Here is a 13,285-nt window from a genome sequence, read left to right as displayed (position 1 = left end):
ACACCTGGAAAGCACTCCCTTTTCTTCCACTGCTGAGAATCTCTCGATCTCTTTGAGACACAGAACAAGCCCCAAAGTCCACATAGAGCCTTTCCTGGTGGCCCCCTGCTGTGCTCTCTTAACTAACCACCTTTATTTATTTTGTATTTATTCTGTTTATAACTGTAGCAAGCTGTGCCAAGGACGTCAATTTCACCTTTGCAACCTATCCCACCTCTGCAATATCTCTTGTTAATTCCACATCTGCTACATCTCTAGTCCATTTCGCCTCTGATTTCACCTCTGCCACCATCTCTGGTTGATTCCCCCTCTGGAGCATCTCTTGTTGATTTCACCTCCACATCTCTCCAAGGTGACCCCTTCTCTTCTCTAACACAAACACCCATCCAGAGCAGGCTCTCATAAGCTCATTCTGGACTATTGGGAGAGCTGCTGGTGGGTCTGCCTGCCTCAAGTTCTCTCCTCCACTTTCGTCTATCCCCCGTTCAGATGGATTTTCCTAAAGTGCAGGCCTGATGTCCCACCCTTCAGCCCTATTTAGTAACCTCCAGTGGCTCTCTATTACTTCTTAGGTCAAATATAAAATGCTATTTGGCTTTTAAGCTTTTCATCACCTGCCCTCCCACACCCACTCTCCAGTCCCACCCCACCCCCATATACTCTGTGATCCCGAGACACTGTCTACAACTCACTTCAGACACTCCCCCGAGTGGACATTTTCACTAGTTATGTCCTGTGACTGGGCTGCTCTCCATCCTCATTTCCACCTCTTCTCTTCCTTCAAGCTTTAGCTACAATCCCAACTTCTTCAATCAAGGCTTTCCAGCCTCCCACTCCGGTGCCTCCCCTCTAAAATTGCCTTCCCTTTACTCTCTCTGGAACTTATTTATACATAGCTATTTGCGTGTTATCTCCTCTTGCATTTTAGAATGTGAGGTCTTTGAGGGCAGGGAATGTTTTTGCCCGTCCTTTTATCTCCAGAGCCTAAAATATAGTATGTGCTTATTGACTTGACTTGACATATAGACCTCTGGACCTACCTCAGCTTCCACTGGCACGGAACAGGTGGATCCCCAGAAAGCTGCAACTATGCCACCTCAGGAATCTAGAGTTAGTCTCAGGATGAGGGTGTTTTCTTCCTAATATTATATATAACTCTTGAACTCCTACCTTTGTTTCTGGTCATCAGTTAATATCAAGTCAACAAAATAAGTCAATATAAGATTTAATAACTAGCATTTATAGAGAGCTTTAAGGTTTGAAATCTCACTTAATCCACTGCCTTACCCTTTGATCCAGCCATACCACTGCTGGGTTTATACTCTAAAGAGATCATAAGGGAAAAGACTTGTACAAAAATATTTATAGCCCCACTCTTTGCGGTGGTGAAAAAAATTGGAAAACGAGGGTATGGTCTTCGATTGGGGAATGGCTGAACAAATTGTTATATCTGCTGGTGATGGAATACTATTGTGCTGAAAGGAATAATGAACTGGAGGAATTCCACGTGAACTGGAAAGACCTCCAGTAACTGATGCAGAGCAAAAGGAGCAGATCCAGGAGAACATTGTACACAGAGACAGATATATTGTGGCACAATCGAACATAATGGACTTCTCTACTAGCAGCAATGCAATGATCCAGGACAATCCTGAGTGACTTATGAGAAAGAAAACCAACCACATTCAGAGAAAGAACTGTGGGAGGAGAAACACAGAGGAAAAACAACTGCTTGATCACATGGTTCGATGGGGATAGGATTGGGGATGTAGATTCTAAGCGATCACCCTAATGCATATAGCAATAATATGGAAATAGGTCTTGATCAATGGCACATGTAAAACCCAGTGGAATTGCTTGTTGGCTACAGGAATGGGGTGGGAGGAGGAGAGGGAAAGAACACGAATCATGTAACCATGGAAAAATATTCTAAATTAATTAAATAAAAAATTTCAAATAAAAAAAAAGAAATCTTACTTAATCCTCACAAGAACTTTGGGAAGTAGAAGCTGTTATTATCCACATTTGCTAGATGAGGAAACTGATGATGAGAGAAATTAAATTATTTTCCCAGAGTCGTGCAGTTTGTAAGCAACTGGGACAGGACTCAAATTCAAATCTTTCTGTCTCCAACTCCAGCACCCCTAGGAGCACTGGGTTCAAATAAGACTAGAAAGTTGGCCTAGGATGGGACATAATTGGGGCAGGACATAGAAACCTTCTGAATGAATCAGGGCAAGGAACCCACGGAGCAGTGAGGGAATCCTTGGAGATCTCTCATTTCTCTGTGTAAATGCTGGGTGTAAGCTCTTAAGCTCTCTAAGAAGAGGCACCCTTCCTTTTCCTGTATTCTCACTGATTAGCACAACGTCTGGCACTTAGTAGGTGCTCCATTAATGCTTGTCATATTGAATCAAATGGCAGCCAAGGGAGGACCAAGAAAGCTACTGCTCAAGGTACTAAACCTTGGGGATGGGGGTGGGGTGGACAGGGGCACATCTGGCTACCATGGAGGGGAGCAAGATGAGTGGGAGATAAACTATCCACAGTATGTGTTTGTGTTATTTAAATCGACCTCTGGCCCCGTAGTCAGTTCTGATGATTATTTTGCCATCGCCCCAGGCAATATTGGCACAGGCTGGTGATGGAAGTGTTGAGACATCCAGCAGTCATCAGTAACGGGACTGTTTGGAAATAGTTTGCTCACCTAGAACATTTACAACAAAGCAGTACAATGGTCTATTTACAAATTAAAGCCACTTTTCCTTAAATGAGGCTTGTTTCACATATAAAACCATGGCAGTACACAAAGGCTCACTTGTTTGCTCTTGTAGGAAGCCCCCACAGGCTTGGGGAAGTCGGGTGAAAGCCCATCTCCATGAAACAAGCTAGACAACAAGAGCAGAGCGGGTGGGCTGCTGGGTATGATGCCAAGAAGAGCCTCTTGCTTTTATTCATTCAACAAAGATTGATTAAGGACCTACTAGGGGTCAGTCACTATGCTAAAGTCAAGGGATAAAAAGAAGAAAAGATCAGCATTTCCGGCCATAGAAGGACTTACTTCTATTAGGGAAAAGAATACGAAGACAGAAAAATAAACAAGAAATACCTGCAAAATAATGTCAGGGCAGGAAAGGAAAGGGGGTAGGGGAAGGGAATAACTATTGAATATTATTTCCATAGCACCTACTATGTGCCATAGAACTATGCTAAATGGTTTTTACAAATATTTCATTACGTTGCTGTTGAGGAGGTCAGAATAGACTACATGTAAGGAGGTGGTATATAAACTAAGCTTTGAAGGAAAATAAGGATTCTAAGAGAGAGAGGCCAGGAGAGAGAAAGAAAGTATCTGAGGCATGGGAGATAGATTGTGCCAGGGGATCATGCCCCTTTTACCAGAAGAGTTGCACAACAAATACTCCAGGGAGAAGACCCCTAGGAACTTCATTCTAGGATGAGATGCCTGAGATCAGGTTGGTTGTTTTATTTTTATTTTATTTTTATTTTTTTTATTGTCACACAAAACACACTTCCTATTGGTCTTTGTTATAAGAGCAAACTCATGCATAACCCAAACCCCCAAATAAAACCAAAAATATACTGATATGAAAGATGACTCCAAAGTTCTTTTTCTGGAGGTGGACAGCATTCCTCATCATAAGTTTTTAAATTTAAAATCTTTTAAATTTTAAAATTTAAAAAATAAGATTTTAAAATTAATATCTAGTATCTCCAACTATAATATTTATGAAGTTTATTATTAAAACTAGAGGGAGCTCATCCAAGCCACTCACATGGAGAGAGAGGGAGGGGGAGGAGAAACCGAAACTATATACAGACAATGTAACAATGGAAACGTAAACGAAAGGGAAAAGGAATTGTGGGAGATGGAATCCAAGGGTTCAAGATTCTAATTATACATAAATCTTTCAGGATTATCCCTCATCAGTGCACTGCTGAGAGTAGCCAAGTTTTCACAGATAATCATCGTCCAATATTGCTATTATTGTGTGCAAGGTTCTCCTGGTTCTGCTTATTTCGCTCTGCATCTGTTTCCACAGATCTTTCCAGCTTTTTCTGAAATCACTGAAGTCAGGTTTTGATGGGGGTCAGGGAGGAAGGACACTGGATACTCCATTTCAGGGGACATGATAGCAGAAAAGGGAGGGAGGGAGGAGATCTAGTGCCTACACCCATTTGCTCAAACACATTTCTATTGGAATGCTACAGGGATTCAACCTTTGATTGTGTCTCAAGAAATCTCTTGTTAAAATTTAAAAAAAAAAATAAATGAACTAAGAAACCTGAAAGAACTCGTGCAGGAAGTCAACCATGGCCACCAAAGAAGGGATCAGATCCTTACTTCCCCCTGGGACAGCTGCTTAGAGGAATGGGTGGAAAGGTGTGTGGGAGTGAGCTCCCAATTCCAAGGGCTGGCTGTTAAATGTTCAGTGTGAGCATTTGTAGAACTCTGTGTGAATTCTACAGATCAGGGCTTGGATGATTGCTTTGGTAATTGTCTAAACTTCAGAAAGTGAGAGAAGAAAGAGAAAATGTTAATGATGAAGATTAAATTTTAAATAATAAAAATTAATGATTTTTAAATAAAATTAAATTTCATAATAATATTAATAACTATTATTATCATATAATATAACATTTATAATATAAATAATAATAAATAAAAATAAAATTTAAACGTAATGTTAAATATTAAAATTTAAATACATTTTATTTTGTGTCTGACCAGCCTGTGGGGCGGGGGAGTTACCTATGTGCTATTGGGGAGAGCAGGGCAGAAGAGATAAAGTTCCAGAAGGGAAGACCACCAGAGGGTCCCCTGGTAAAGGGGATTCGGAAGGTGCCAAGGGTGGAGGGGAGAAGCCCCTCCCCAGAGATCTTTGCTAATTTCACTTGTCACTTTCTCGCAGAGTCACCTCAGATCCAGGAAAAAGTCCTGGCAACCCCTTTTCCCTCCCCTCAGGTGCGATGACAAACTTCCTGGTCGCTGGCAAACTTTGTTACCTTAATGTGTCACTTCGAAGGGCCAGTAGGCACCTCCTAAATTCATAAAACTCCTCCATAAAGAGGGTTGAAGTCCCGAATCCTGTCCCGCCCACCATAAAACAGGGGGCCCTCCTGGAGGGAGCCGCCAGCCTCGCAGTGAGGGAGCTGGTCTCTGTCCGAGGCTTTTCATCTCCTTCCAGCCTCAGGCAGCCAAAGGTTGGCTGCCTGCACTTTCCTGGCTGGCTCTCCCGTTCCCTCCAGGAGGGTGTTGGCAGCAGCTCCTCCTGCGCCCCAGATGTGCACCCAGGGAAGAGACGGCTTGCCTGTAACTGGGATTCGCAGCTCTGTAAACTGTGGCTTCGGGAACATCTGCCCGCTTTCCTCTCATGCTGGGGAGCTTGGCAGGCGTTCCTGACCCCCATGGAGAAGGCGAGTCCTCCTTGGAAGCCTCTCTTGTAGTCAGGAGCAAACAGAGCAGCACAGAACCACCCCCAGGGCCTCTGACCTGGGGCGGGGGTCCCTATTTGTTTTCCTTAGAGCGTTTTCCCCTCCTCTCCTTTGGCACTGAGGCTGTTCTGTTGGAGGACATTTCCTGCCTCCCCACTCATCAGGGGAGCCAGCAGAGAGCTTAGGGGTCACCTACCCCAGCGTCCTCAGTTTACAGATGAGGAAACTGATTGCCAGCAAGGGGCCATGACTCGGCTCCGGCCTTCCAGGGAGGGAGGAGCGGAAGCCACACTTGGAACGGAAGCCGGTTCTTTATCTTGGAATTCCGGGTTCTGCTATTTCTCACCGAAAGCCTTTCTCAAAATCCAGAGCAAGCCAACCCCGAATGAACCAGTAAATGGCCACCAGCACCTTAGCTCAAACCACATGAGTCAACAGAAGAAGCACCAGGGCAGGATGGGGCAGAGGACAGGGAAGTTTTGCTGGCCATTCAGGGGCTAAAAAGCAAAAAAGCCTGGATGTCTGGGACAAGGAACAGGGAGAGAAAATGGGAGGCTGGCATCCCGGAGTCATGGAGGAGCCTAAAGAACAGAGGGTTGGAAAATGAATGGATCTCTGCTCTAAGGGAGGTGGAGGACTCCAGAAGACATCTTCACTCACTTGACCCTTTTGCCTTATGCTTGAAGGATGTGGAATTTGACCGACTCTGACTTATGGGAGGCACTGTGTTGCCCAGTGGTTAGAGCTCCAGCTTCAGCATCAGGATGTTCTTCATTCAGTTCCACCTGTGGCACCTGTGGCTGGTGTGTAACACCAGCCAGCCACGTCCATAACTTACGGGAAAGGCACTTGGCTGGTTCCACAGAGGGAATCCATCCAAATCCACCCTATCTCAGACTTAGGAGAATTGCTCTCAGCAGAGGGAGGGCACTGCTCCCCACAGCAAGCTGGGACTGGGTGGGTTCCACAATAGCTTCTGGCTAGGGGGGTGCCACAGGCAGCGGCTGGAAACGTCACCCAGATAACTCAATGACAGCAAGCAGGATTTTAGCTCAGGGAGCTACCCCAGAGCTGAATTCTGGCTAGAGCAAGATGGAACTTTTATGTCAAGGGCCGTGGCAGAGAGAATTGTGGTCCTTGGAAGGAGAGCAGAAACTGAGGGGGAGAAGAGGGGCTCCTAGTGAGTGAGTGAGAGGGCAAGGGAAGGATGGGGGTCCTGAAGTGAGGAGATCGTTCATCTGAGAGGGGAGGTGTGCTGGGGTACTGCGCTGAGCTTGGTCCTAGGGCACCCCTGGACACACTGTCTACACCAGCAAACGAAGAGCAAGGAACCAAACGTTCTGAGCTCCTCCAAATGCATTTTGGGAAGTGAGTGCCAGGACGGGCTGACCTTGGGCAGGGGTTATGTGTGCACATAGCAGACACAGCGTGTCCTGTGACCTTTGTCCTCTGAGTACTTCCTGGCAATAGCTGTCTCCAAGGAGCACCAGATACCTAGGAGAGAGCAGTGCTCTCTGGGAGGCTTGGTGACACCACAACGGCTCAGCTTTTTTCCTTGGGGCTTGCCTAAAATCCTCCACAAATGTGTTCAACCAGGCAAACTGCCATTCACTTGCCAATTTAAAACAAACGTGTGCTTGAATAAAATCATTGCAATTGGAATAAGAAAATATGATTCTGGTTAGGGCAATCTTGGCATCAAATATCTCTGCTAAGGGCCCGAAATCCAGGCTATACATGGAGTTGACACAAATATATCAGGCCAAGAGTCATTCCCCAATGGAAAAGTGGTCAAAGGATACAAATGGTTCTCAGAAGAACCACAATCTCCATTCCCTAACCATCTTACCTGCCCTGTGCCATCCATCAAAGCCCACACCCTAACAGACTAATCTTTTCATGCCTGAACTATGTCCTGGGTGCTTGCCTCAGTTTCCCACTACAATGAGTACCAGCTCCAGCCACACTTCACTCCCTGGCCATCTCACTGCCATTTCACTTTTCATTTATAGCACCTGTCTACACCCTCCCATTCCCCCCCACACACACACACACATACAAACACTGGAAGCTTTAAATCAGCTTCTTCTATTTCCACCTACTTCCTTACAGCTCTGTTCATGATTCCTGTAACTTTCCACATCAAACTATCCCTTGCTACCACTTCACTATCTACATTGCCTACCTCGATTAGAAATATCCATCTTGAGAGCAAAGGTTGACTTAGCTTTTGCATTTGTCTTCCCAAGGCTTAGCACATAATCATATTTGTTCATTCATTAAACAATAAATATTATTCTGGAGAAATGAAAATCAAATTGACAAAAGGTTTCACTTCATGCCCAAAAGACTTGAAAAGATGATAAAAAATGAAGGAAATCAGGACTGAAGGGACCCTAGGAAGGTGGTAACACTCATACATTATTGGTGGAACTGTTCATTGGGCCAAAAATTCTGGAAAGCGATTTAAGAGTGCATAAAAAAGTGACTATGAAAACATGCCCTAATCATTGATAACAAGAAAAGTGAAAATAATGAAGGGAGATTTGAACGAACGGCTGAAGAGTGAGGTAAACAAAATGGGGGTTGGAGCATTTCAATAATGACTATAAAATTGGGAACATCATGTAATTACAATGACCAATTTTGAACTTGGAAAAGAGAAGAAGAAATATACATTCCACCTTTCACTGAAGAGTGAAAATGGGGGTCCATAAGTGTAGAGTCTTGTTTTTGCTATAAGATGCCACCAATCTGTTGGCAACCTCAATGGAGAATGGAGAAGAAAGTCGTATGCATAGAATTCAGGGAACTAATGAAAAAGCAGCAGAGAAAACTAGGGATGCATAGGAGCTTAGTAACTTGCCCAGAATGACACAGGGAGTGAGAGGAAGAGGTGGAGGGGTATTCACTTATGTGCCAAGCATTGTGCTACGTTTGAAGGATACAAATATAAACCCTGAACAATCGTTGCCCTCAAGGAGCTGCCATTTTAATAGAAGAAATGACATGGAGGACATTTTGACTTTTACATTTAATGGGATGTAAATGGAACCTTTGGGAATTATTAGATCAGTGCACTCTTTCCAGGAATACCCACAGAGTTGATACGATGGTGGCCAGTGAGTTGGCAGGGAGGTACAGTGAGGTAAAACCTGATCAAAGCTGGTTCTAAATGCAGACGTCAGGGCCCAGAATCTGATGGGTTTTACCAAATGGGCAAAGCCTCAGGTATGGGCCCAGGGATCAGAAAATTATAGATTTAGAGCTGGGTGGAGAGACCTTACAGATCATCTAGTCTAACCCCCTCCTATTGTTGAGAAGTAGACTGAAGCTCAGAGAGTTTGTCTAGTGATTTACTCACTATCAGATGGAAGATTAGGGCTGGACTATTGGCCAAGGAGCAACCTAGCTAAATCCCAGAGATGCTCCTCCCCAGGAGGCTGGCCACCAAGGAGCCACACCAACTTACTGCGGAGAGAGTAACAGAGGAAAAATTCCATTCGCCTTGGAGTCAAAGACCTGGATTCCAGTCTTGCTGCTGCCCCTGTGAGCAGTGTGATGGATAATCACTGGACAGCGTCTTGGGTCCTCGATTTCCTCATCTGTAAAATGAGGAAGTTGTCTTAGATGGTCTCTGAGGTTCTTTCCTTTCAGCAGGGAAGATACAAGGCAGCAAAATCTCAGTCTGTTGGGAATATGGGCTCATGTTTCTGCAGCAGATTCCTAGAAGTATTTCCCTGCAGGAGCCTAGAAGGCTGAAAGGGGATATTCATGACAATAACTAACCTAGCGAGAGCACTTTTTTTCCTAAGCGAACAGATCTGAATTCCTCAGTGAACAGAACTCCTGGTGAGAAAGTTCCTCCCCCAATACAGGTCACTATTTACTCTGTAGCTTTTGGGGGCACTGAGATAATGACTTGCCCAGGGTCTCACAATCAGCGTGCGAAACAAACAAACAAATAAATAAATAAATGGATGAATAAATAACTAAATAAAATTAAAAATAAAAAACAACTTCTTGAACACATGGGCTGAGGGGGATATTATTGGGGATGAAGATGCTAAACGATAACTCTAGTCCAACTATCAATAATATGGAATTAGGGCTTGATCAATGATACATGTAAAACCCAGTGGAATTGTGTGTCAGCCAAGGGGGGTTATGGGGGTTTGGGGGAGAGGAAAGGAACATGAAACATGTAACTAGGGGGAAATATTCAAAATGAAAATTAACAAAAAAAGAAAAAAAGAAACAACCAGTGTGTGTCAGAGGCAGGACTTGGAACCCAGAACTTCTGCCTCTGAGACTGGCTTTCTGTCCACTCTGCTGTGTTTCCTTCTCCTTTGCCCAGCTCCCTTCCAAAGTGCTTAATGTGTATTGTTTCATACGTTTCCTAAAATAACCCTTTAAATCAGCCAATTAAACAATAAACATTTATTAAATGCTTGCTGTGTACAGGAGACAGTGCTCGATTGAGCACTAAAACAGAAACGGGAAGGTCCCTTGCCTCAAAGGGCTGACATTTTACTAGCACAAATAATAGGCATAGATGAGTAATATTAAATCGAAGGGCAAATGGACTGTCCTAGAAGTTATCCATAGTCTTAATTTTGCCATAGAAATGTATTTCTAGAGCAGAAAAGGACCTCAAAAGCCATCCAGTCCACCCTGCCATTTCACAGGGGAGAAAAACAGAGATGCAAGAGTGAGTAACTCTCCCAGCATGACAGAGGTAGTGAGAGGCAGAGACAGAGTGGTATGCAAGCCCAGGTTGTCTGGCTTCAGACCCAGGGCTCCATCCACTGGACTACAATGCCCCTTTTATACATGAGAAAATGAAATCCCAGAGAGGACGAGGATTGGCTCCAATCCACACATCCAAAGGTCAGAGGTGGGATTTGAACTTAGGACCCTCCTGCCCAGCCAGTAAATGGTCTCTCCATCACACCGGGGACGGCCAGGAGCATCTATGGTGGCTCTTGTTTGCTATTGCTAGGAAGCAGCTTCGTGGGTGTTTGGTCTTTCTTTCCATTACGCGTCACCTAAGCCGAGTCACGCAAGTCCCGCTGATGAAGCCAGGGGGGTGTTTATTATCGGCACTAACACACCCAATGAGTTTTCCCTGCTCAGATACTCCCTCGTTGTTGCAACAGCGTCTCTCACCTTGAACACACATCTACCTGTCGAGTCAACAAATAACAATAGGAACTGGTAGAAACAGCCGGGCCCTTCTCTGTTACAGAGGGCTCCCTCTTGAGAATCACTCGGGAATCCCTGGCAGTTGTGGCCCTCCTTTACAGAGGGGAAGACAAAGGCTCAAAGGGGTGAAGGATCGAGCCGAGGCACGGACAGAACCGCACCAGCAGCCTTGTGGAGAACATAGAGAGAGCCGTGATTGAGGGGCTTTGGAACGGATTCAGAGGTCCGGACCTAAAGCCCGCTGACTAGCAGGCCATTGCTAGCTTGGAGGGAAGGCCCGTGCGGGTGGCCCAGGCTTCTGGTCTCTGTTTTCTAGTAATAACCTGGAGGAAAGCTTAGAGGACTAAAGCCCATTAGAGAAACGGAGCTGCGATCCCATCGATTTGGGGATGGATTCCTTCCGTCAGCGCAGATCATGGCCTGTCCTTGCCTGTCCCACAAGGCCCTCGTCCCTGCTTTCCCATAAGTCCATTGCAAGGAATGTCCCCACCTCCTAGAGGCCCCTCTGGCTTTCTCCTGCTATTGAAAGCCAAAGGACCGCGACTGTCCCCTCGTCCCCCACTTAGTCTCCAGCCCATATTCTTTTATCACGCCCTTCCCAGGGGACGTCTTTTACTGCTGGCCTTCCTAAGAGCTCTTTAAACTGGCAGCGTCAGCTGCAGGTCAAAGCAGACGATTTCCCACCTTAGTTTATTTGGTTTTGGTTTGGGGGGTTGGGTTTTACATGAGTGTTCTCTTACAGCAATGAACAATACGGAAATAGGTTTTGCATATGATAATACATGTATAACCAGATCATCTTGGGCAAAGGGGGAGGGAAGGGGACAACGTGGATCATATAACTTCAGAAAACTTAGTGGAAAATCATGATCACATATAATTAATATAATATAATATCAATATAATATAATATAAAATATATAATATAATATAACATAATATATGATAATATATGATAATACATGATAGTGTATGATAATATGATAAAATATATGATAATGCATGATACAACACACACTAATATAATATATGCTAATATATGTTTAATATATGATAATGAATGCCAATGTATGATAATATAAGATAGTATAATACATTTCGGCATTATATCCGATGATATGATGCACGATAATATACAACAACACATGACACTATGTTAATATATGCTAATATATTCTAATATATGATGGTACAGGCTAATGCATGAAAATATAATATACAACAACATTATACATGATGACACAATGCACAACAACCCATGCTAATATATGTTAATATATGCTAATATATGCCAATATATGATACTATATGATAATACAGCTAATGTATGATGATATACGATAATATAATACATGACAACATTATACATGCTGATATAATGCAGGGCAATACAAGATAACAAATGGTAATATATGTTAATATATGCTAATATATGCCAAATACATGATAATACATGATAATGTGTGATAATGTAACATATCACAGTATCATATACAATGACACAAGACACGATAACATATGCTAATGTGTGCTGACATATGCAAATGCGTGATAATGCATGCTAATACATGCTAATATATGCCGATACATGCTAATGTGCGGTAATGTATGATGGTGCAATACATGACAGCATTGTATGCGATGACATAATATACGACAATATATGATAATATATGCTAACATATAACACATGCTAATATATGTTGATATAATGTAAATGATAATATAACATGACATGACATAACATAACATATCATAACAACATAACATAATATAATATAATATAATGTCATATCATATTATATTATATAGTGCTTCTTTAGGTAACATGGCCACCATTTTTCCAGTAATTTGTGGTTTGGCAGGGCTTTATGTAGATTATATTGTCTTCACAACAACCCCGGGACATTATTATTATTATCTCCATTTTAAAGATGAGACTGAGGCACAGAGAAGTCGTGTGACTTGTTCAGGCTCATATCTAATAAAGGTCTGAAGCAAGAATCTAACTCAGACCTCCCTGACTTCAGATCCAGCACGTAAGCCACTGAACCCCCTGACTGACCAGCTGTCATATCTGCCAGGCTCCTCTCCAGTGCCCTTGGCATGATCTTCACTTCTGAGGAAATGCTGGGTTTGGGGATGGTATCAAACTGGAAGATAACACGTTGAATGGTAGAATCCAAAAGGACCTCACAAGGCCAGAACAATGAAGAAGATCTAATAAGAGGAAGCTGAATAGGATTAAACATGAACACACACACATACATACATACATACATACAGAATAACACTGAAACTCGGAGTTGGAAGGAAGTCAGAAAGGAGACTGAGTGGCCATCTAGTCCAATCCAACACTGAACCAGAATCCCCACCACAACGTACCCAACAAGTGGCCATCTAACCTCTGCTCAAAGACTTCCAGGGCTTCTTCAAGGGAGCTATTGCCTAGACCCACTTCTCCTTGTTCTAGTCAAGTAGGTTACAAATTCATTTGTTTGTTTGTTTTTTTAATCAACTTTACAGTATAAAACGGATGGACAACCATCAATGCTTAGCATCATTGATTAAGAGCTGGAAGGAACCTCAGAAGTCATTGGTTGAATCCCTTTTTTTTTTTTTT

Source organism: Gracilinanus agilis, chromosome 3 (genome assembly GCF_016433145.1).
Source record: "Gracilinanus agilis isolate LMUSP501 chromosome 3, AgileGrace, whole genome shotgun sequence".
Taxonomy (NCBI): domain Eukaryota; kingdom Metazoa; phylum Chordata; class Mammalia; order Didelphimorphia; family Didelphidae; genus Gracilinanus; species Gracilinanus agilis.
Note: the sequence above shows the minus strand (reverse complement) of the source record.